Below are 8,917 nucleotides of genomic sequence, written 5' to 3' on the forward strand. Positions count from 1 at the left end.
GTTTATTGACATTTCTATTTCTTTTTTTCTTGTTTCTGAGGCTAAAGACCTCTTTTGATTTCACTAGTTAAGTCGTCTCTGTTTCAAAACATGCTGCCATTCTGGCCCTAGGGATACAGTTGAACATTGTCTCGGAGCAATGCTACTCTCCCTTCTTGGACACCTTTCTCTCAATCTTGTGTTCCCGGGACAGCCAGGGTCATCTGTCCTCTCTGTTTGCTGGAAATCGAACCCAACTCTTGGCAGAGAATCAGATAACTTTACTTGCACTGGAGTACAGCTCTAAATATTAACACCACCCCTGGGTTATTTGTGTCCTGACAGAAGGAGAAACTTTAAGGTAAAGGATGAGTCTCTAATTGTGAGATTTATGATGTCAATGCAGCAAAATGTCTTTTAAGTGCTCCTGAAATCACATCATAGGGAGGATTGTGGTTAAAATATGGGTCACGTCAGGCACATGTGTTTATTTCTATCCCCGTGTGTACGTGTATAGATGTACACACGCGGAGAGACATAGCTTATCACGAAGATCTGACTTCTGCTGCTGTGCGGACTGATGAATGACCAAGAAGCTTTTCTGAACCATATCCTAAAATAGCTGAGTTATGAATGAAGACGGCATTTAGCTCTTCTGAAATATCCTTTCAGAGCATTCATTCCTTCGCTCCAGTGACTGTGGGAGCGCCTGCTTCTCAGGAGGCCAAAATAGACTTTCTTCTACGACCTCCTGCAAGTAAGGCTGAACAAATGTCTATGTTTTCACTATAACCTAAACACACAGTAAGAGGCACCCAGTGGATGAATGTGCGAGAAGAGAGCTTAAATGAACACTTGCACATTTAGGCAGATCAAAAGAATAAAATGTCTCTTTTTTTCTGCTCTTGGTTTCAGACACAATACTGTAGGTGTAAGTGTTACAAAAGAATCTGAAGTTTAACCTTTTGATGATGTGAAGGACTCTGTTTTGGATTATCTTCTGTAACAAGCACTTACGAAATGATCAGCTGACAAGTGTATAAGTAAAGCGCATATTCCAAAATCACATAACGCTTTCACCAGGCTTTAGAGAAAGATGAGTAATGACATGAGGTCCAATGTCAAATGTACCTTCTTAGGGGGGAAAATATCCTGCAAACAAACATGTGTGATGGGAAGAAAAAAAAGATTTAGAAAAATCTCAATAGAAAACCTAAAAACCGTTTAAATCACATAAAGATGTAAATTAGATGGTAGAATGATACATTTTATTTATTCTTTTACTTTTTAAACCACTTTATTGAGGTATGATTAGCATATAAAAAGTTATACATATTTAATGGGGCTGGCCCCTGTGGCCCCATGGTTAAATTCGCACGCTGTACTTTGTTGGCCCAGGGTTTCATTGGTTTGGGTCCTGGGTGTGGACATGGCACTGCTCATCAAGCCATGCTGAGGCGGTGTCCCACATAGAAGAACTAGAAGGACCTATGACTAGAATATACAACTATGTACTGGGGGCTTTGGGGAGAAGGAGAAAAAAAAAGAAGGAGATTGGCAACAGATGTTAGCTCAGGGCTAATCTTCTAAAAAAACCCCAAAGGTATACATATTTGAGGTCTACAACTCCATGAGTTTCGGGGAGAATATGATACATTTTATATCATGTGCGTTGGTACTGCAGATATCAGCATTTTCTAATATGGTTGATACCATGTTGAATGTTCTTATTTCTAGGTCTTCGTTCCTAGAGAAGACTGGATGCAGCCTGCTCTACGTGAGAGGATTTCCCCTACATGTATGAATCCAGTAAATATTCTTTAGGACCCTCAGATTTCTCTTGTTTTAGTAAAAAAGGCCAACTGGCTCCTTTGACAGGACCCTTAGGAGTCCAGCTTGGGGAGCTCCGAGGCCAACCCAGTGGTTCTTTTGGGCTTGTCTCCAGTGTTAACCTAGACTCCTGCAGAGAGGAGACATGGATTGGCTCCATGACAGCCCCAGGGTCCCAGACACTGGGGGTGCTGAAGATGGGATGGGTTTCCACATAGCAAGGACGTGTACTGATTTTCCCTTACAATTGTCAGAAGCCTGAGCGACCGCATGTGCCAGGCGCTCGAGAATAGTCTGAGACGCGGTAGACTGCGTCACCTTCATATCCTGTTACTAAAAGATTTTCCCTCTCCTTCAAAGGTGTGCTTGCCCTTCTCTGGGAGCTGGCAATGTAGAGAGGCTGCACAGGTACACATTTTCTAGGTCCTGATTTCTGTCTTCTTACATGCCATATTCTTAATTCAATAGCCACAAAGCTATTGCACATTGAATAAGACGTAAAAATATAGTAGTTTCCAATCCTAGAAACATATTTTCTTTTCATAATTGCCACATTTACATAACTTCAAATGCTCACCCTGGTGGGTGAGTGGGTGAGAGCAGATTCCAGTTGCACATAAATGATTTCCCATTCTTTTAAAGCAGTTATTTTGTGCTTGATAATGTCATGTCTCCACGAGGGCTTGACAGTCTTCACTGCATGAGCAGCTGGGTTCTTCTTGGCTTTCAGGAAAGTACTATAGACATGGTGGCTGCCTCCCAGATTCCTGAAGGAGGCTTAGAGGGAACTGCTGCCTGAAGCCACGGTTTCTGGGTAGTTTTAGTCAGTAAGAGACCAGCAGAGTCTCTGGACACGTGGGCAGCAGTCAGCAGAAGGTGACGTGCGGGCAACACAGAGTAAGTTAGCAGATTTAGGAAGCGTGTCCTATAGGTCTTAGTCCAGCCTGCATTGTACTTCTTCACTCTGCACCTGGAGCCTGTGTGGGGCTGAATGCAAAGTCTGGGGGTCTGTGACCATGGGAGGCTGGCAGTGGGGTTCTAAGATCCACTGCAGAAAACTGGAAAACAGTGTTGGTATGACCAGGGTGAAGATTTGGCCTTCCTAACAGATCTCCCCATTCCACACTTGGCAGGTGGTGCAGACGCCTCTCTTGCAGAAGAGAGAAAGCTGGGACACATGGGAAGGGTGTGATCACTCAAGGCCACTTTGTGATTCACCGGCAATACAAGATGGAATCACTGTTTCCAACTGTGGCACCCAAGGGGGCCTAGGAATTTTTGAGCCAATGGCAGAACTACCTTCCTTGTTTCCTTGACCCCACCCCACCCAGCTCTGATACCCCTTCCCACCACATAAGCTTGACACATTTAGCTCCCCTGGAGAGAAAGGGACCTTGGCTGGGACAAAGTCCACACCCACGGCTCCCACCCCCCTGGGGCAGTCTTGTTATCTCTCCTTGGAGTGTAATTTAGCACCACATGACACTAAGATGTGATAACCTGAACTCTCTATTACTTTGGGAAAGACTGAGCAAAAAATGCTTGTTGGAATAGCTCTGTTGATTGTAGCTACAAGGTATTCTCTTAGAAGAGGATGGAAAATAACCCAGAGCCAAGAGTTGTTTTGGATGGCTAAACTGAATTCAAAAATAGGTGAAGATCTGCCCACGCATTAAGAAAATCCTCAAAGACATGACAACTGTCAAGGTTGCACTTCTTAGCCGTTATCACCTACTTTTTGTTTTCTGCTTCAGTGGCTCTATAATCCTGCAAGTTTCATTATTAGGATTTCCTGCTATACTTTTAGTTTTCAGTTACAGATTGACTAGGGACTGCCAGTATGTCTGGCCTACTGATGTTTGCTGGTAGATTATCCTTGTAAAAGTTACTATTGTAAGGGTTCATTTTTAAAGGTAGTCAGGAATGACCAATCAAATACATTGCACGGCCTCATTACTCCTGATAGCCCAACAACTATGAACAAAGCAGAAAGATGGCCTCATTTTAAACAAACTTTATTGTTTAAAATAAAATGACAAACTAAACAAACAAACAACCAAAAAAATCCCCCATGGTTGAATTTACCGAGCTGAGGAGTTCAGACTTTGCCCCAGTTGGGGACTGATAATTGACATCTAGTTCACGAATTCATTTTCCCTTTTCTCAATGTTGAATGGAACTCCCTTTTTAAAGGCTTGTGATTTATTGTCTAAAATTGGAACTGGGACAAATTCAAAGCAGAGTGAAAGGAAGTCTGCAAAACAATAGCATTGAAATTCTTCCCAGGGCTTTTTCAATTGTGAGAATTTAGTGCACCTGAGTTGCTAAAATGTGGCAAGACATGGGACTTGACATAGTGGCAGCATGCCTAAGTGGTGTCCTTTTGAATCTCAATCTAACGAGGTGGCCTCCTTTGGTGGAATGAACACTAATGGGGATGTTTTCCTATTTTGTTGAAAATATTCTACAATTTCCCAGACAGTAAAACATACCCAGACTGAACAAGGCCTGTTCATAAATGAAAATAAAAACACATGTTCCAGTTCTCAATACAAAGCTTTGGGGATTCTTTTGAGTATTTCTGGTGTACCAGGTTCTAAGCAACATGCTTTACATGCGTTAATTCATTAGATCTTCACAACAGTCTGAGTGGCATAGGCACTATTGTTATTCCCATCTTACAGATAAAGAAACAGTGAGGTTAAATAATCTGCTTAAATTCACGTGACTAGTAAGTGGCAAAGTCAGGGTTGGAATCCGGGCAATCACTCCATTGCTGTGTTCTTAACTGCTTATTGATATTGCCTCCTAAGAAAAGTAAATTGCTTAGATGAAAGGATATTAGGTATTAAGGGCCTGACTTGTGGTCCAAAGAAGTCCAGCATACCCAGTTTTTGAGATGAATCCCAATATTGTTCTGCTGCTGAATAATAGGGCAGGCCGGATAGATTGGGTCCTGCTACATTCTTGCTATACGGCTGATATTCCCAATTCCGTTTAGTTTTGTTCCCAATCTGCCTCTTTCCAAAAGTGATTGAAGTAGCTTGCACGCACATATATATCCTTATTCTAGGCCTCTATAGAGCTCCAGTCTCATTTCAACCTCCTCCTAATTCTGCTGTGTTCTGGCCTTTATGTGCCCCAAACATCCACACTGAACTCTCCAGTCTCGCCCCAAACTAGCTCTTCATCTGGACTTCTCCATCTCTGAAATGGTGTCACCCAGTCACCCAGACTCTGAAGCTCAGGGCCAGTTTTATTTCCCTCTTTCCCACACTGTCCCCTCCTCAGCCCCCTCCCCAGGCAAACAGTCATGAAGTCCTGTTGATTCTCTTTGCCATATCCCACTGCTATTGCAATGAACCAGATTTCTAAAACCAGATTTTGGAGGGATTTTGGAATAAATTCCCAACTAATTTGCCCACATCCAGGCTCTCTGCTCTCAGAATAGTCACCAGATTAAAGTTGAGAGTCAATTCCTTTGACAAGAGTTTTTTGTGTTCTGTGATGTGCCAGGCACTGTTCTCTAAGCTGACACATTATCTCCCTGCTACATTTTTGTTTTCTGAGTCCCCCTTGGTAACCTCCTACTTCATACATCTTACTCAGTGTCTTCTTAATCTAATCCTGCACTCTACCCCTGTGAGATCCCAACTTCTTAAAAGACTGCAGTTTCCGATAGCCTACCTGCCTCTTTGGAAAGTAGCATATTGTGGTTCATTCTTCCAACAGTCAATATATGTTTACTGAAGCCATTTTATGTGCCAGAGGCTGGCCACACAACACAGAACAAGAATGACAATTCCCTGTTCTCATGGTGCTCACTCTGTCATTGAGGCAAGTGGTTAAATAAACGAGTGGGATAATTTCAGACAGTGAGAAAGACTGTGAAGAAAACAAAATGGGTTGCTGAGAGGGAGGAAGGGAAGGGCAGAGGCTGGTTTAGATAGGATGTTCAGGGAAAGACTTGAATGATAAGGAGCCAGCTGTGCATAAAACCAGGCAACATGTCCCAAGCAGAGGAAGCTGTAGGTGAAATATCCTCCTGGGGCCACCAGCTTGGAATGTTCCAGAAACAGAAGAGAGGCCAACAGGTCAGAGCCAAGATGAGGAGAGTGGGAAGAAAGGAGGTCAGCGGGGGACAGAGCACAGGGGCCTTGCTGCTGTGGTCCTGAGAAGTAGTTTTATTGGGTCTTCCCCAGTTGCTGGCCAGCTGCCTGATACTCCAGATCTTCTGCTGTCTTCGTCAGACTGACTTTCCCCTTAGCCCTTTCCAGTCTGGTTTGTCCTCCCCTCTCCCCATAGACATACCCGTAGACCCTTGGATGCCACTCATTGGCCACCTCATAGTCATTAAGTAGGCAATGCGCAGACGGCTCATCCAAGGTGAGATGGTGTCCATGCACATTCTACCTGTCCTTCAAAGCCCAATTCCCATTCCAGTTTCCTCAGGATGTTGTCCTAAGTGATCCCCTCTGGAAAAAGATTCTTTGCCAGCAGCGTGCCTTGGTCCGAGCCATCACCAAGCTTTCCTCATTGTGGTGTCGCTTTCCCTTCCAGATTGTACGCCTTTAAAAGTAGGAACTCTGTCTGGTACAATTTTATTCCATTCCAATTAAATAGCATGGTGTCTTTTCTCTGTAGCCATATGAGAATAACAATGTGTTTTGGAGAATAAACTCTTTGTGATGTTATCTGGCTATTGTCGTGAGGATTAAAAATATTTGTGAAGCAACTAGAATGGTACCCGGCACATAGTAGGTTCTAAATAAATTCTAATACTATAATTTTCATTGCACTGTGATTCTGTGCATAACTCTTTATGTTTAAATGATGCTACTGCATTGAATGATTTCTAAAATGTTTCCTAGTTCTAAAACTTGATCATGGCTTGGATGAACACCCTGAAACATCTTAGGAAGAGACAGAATCTTTGGCTATTGGGTAGCTTTCCCTGGTGGGAAGGCTTGTAGGCACTGGAGATTCTTTTATGCGATTGGTGGTAACGTGCAATATGTTATTTTCAATAATGAAGCAATTGCATCTTTATGCTTAGTAATATTTCAGGCATTTTGAGTGTAGAAGCAGTGATAATACTTTTTTCAAATGTGCACTTGCAATAGCAAGCACTGTCAAGGATGCAGATAAACAGAAATATTCACACGCTTCTTGTGGGTGTATACATCAAGACAGCCTCTTTGGAGAATGATTAGAAAATAGCTAGGAAAGTATAAGGTGCACATATTATAGGATTCAGCAATTCTGCCCCTATAGAAACTCTAGCACATGTGCACAAAGAGGCTTGTTCTAGAATATTCATGAGAACTTTGCTTGTCATCACAAAATTTGAAGCAACCCAGTGGTGATGAATAGAAAGGATAAATAAATTGTGTTATAATCAATTTCAACTATTAAAATAAGTGACCTACATATACAAAACAAATATCAACGTGGATAAATCTCAAAAACATAATGTTTAGTGAAAAAACAAATTGCATAATAATAATACTTTATAATACCTTTGAAATAAAGTTAAATACATGTAGTATATTATGTATATGAACATATAATGTAAAAGTATGAGAACATGAATGGGAAACACCAGATTCAGAGTAGCGGTTAACTGTGGGAAGGATGGAGGGAGGAAGGGTTGGGAATTAGGAGAGGGGAATTTAAGGGGCTTCAACTGAATATGGACAGTCTTTTGTCCTTAAAAAAAGATTTTAAATAAATAGGGCAAAACATCAAGATTTGACAAAGCTGGATGCATAAATCAGTGCTTATTATTAGTCTATTCTTTCTGTATACTTGTAATAATAAGAAAAGAAAATATAACCATTAAAATATACCTGTAAATAGTTGGATTTGAAAGAAAAAGGACAATTTAAGCTAGTAGTGAAGTGGCTATCTAAAACTTCAGTCTTGATGTTTTTCTTTATGTTCACATAAGGAAAATGTGTGGATCAGAGTTTTGAGACTAAGTATCAATAATTACAATGAATAATAATAAAAATAGTTAAGATGACATATTTGAAAAGTGTTTCTTACTCTTACATCCTGGAAATACAAAGCTTTATCTTCCTTTAGACAGATTTTATCTTAACCAAATGCCCATTTAGGTACTTAATTGTGTATTGTCTTTTACTTTCATTGAAATATTTCACGTGCTTATCTTATCTTCCCAGCTGAACTGAACTAGAACTCTCATCAGCCAATTTTTAATCTGGAGCTTTTCCTGTCAACCCCATGCTGCTTTCCTACTCAATAAATGTTTTTTGAGGGGATGAATAAATAATCATAACTTTAATGCATCAGTTTCCCTTATGTGAGAAAGCTAGGCACTCCTCTGAGCACAGTAGGATTATTTTCCTACGAAAGAATTTGATTTTTCTCTAGGGAGTTAGGACATGACAGCATTGTTTTCCCAATATGTGGGTATCCCAGTTTGCAGAGTGCTGCAATAAACAAACAAACTGACCTGATCCTTTATTCCAGAGTTCATAAAAAGGCACACTTTAGTTCTTTCTGGAGAAGGCAGCTGGCCTCCAGTTACCATCACGGCCCAAGGTGAAATGGTTCCCACCCAGCTGTCTGGCATCACTTGTTCTCATCCAGGAAACACACACCTTGCCCCTCCTTCTCTTCGATTTTGATTGACACTTGTATTTCTCAAAGGCAAAAATCAGATTTTAATATTGAGGACTGAATACTTATTGAATTCTCAGTGCTGGCAGGAAAAATTAGAGGATACAGGCAAATTTTTCAGCAATGTGGATGAAAGCAATCTTTACTTTTCTCTAATACTGAGTCCGGCTTTGAGGTTCTTTAGTTCCACCAGATATGAAGCCAAGCCTTTGTAGTGTGTCTTGTTTTGGTTTTTTTTCTTCCCTCCTTTTTTGTTTTTTTTGATGTGAGCTGGCATCTCTCATGAAAAGATAAAGGCATCAATTAACTATACTACCAAACCCCAAGGATAAAAGCTATTGTTGTGAATGGGAGTTAGGCACACACATGGTATCAAGTAAGGGCCTGGAAACAAGACTGCTGCCAAGGAAAACAGATGTCTGTCTCCTTTAAGGAGCCCAAATTATGTGTATCTTAGCAATTG

This window comes from Equus przewalskii, chromosome 9, assembly GCF_037783145.1.
Source record: "Equus przewalskii isolate Varuska chromosome 9, EquPr2, whole genome shotgun sequence".
In the NCBI taxonomy this organism is placed as follows: domain Eukaryota; kingdom Metazoa; phylum Chordata; class Mammalia; order Perissodactyla; family Equidae; genus Equus; species Equus przewalskii.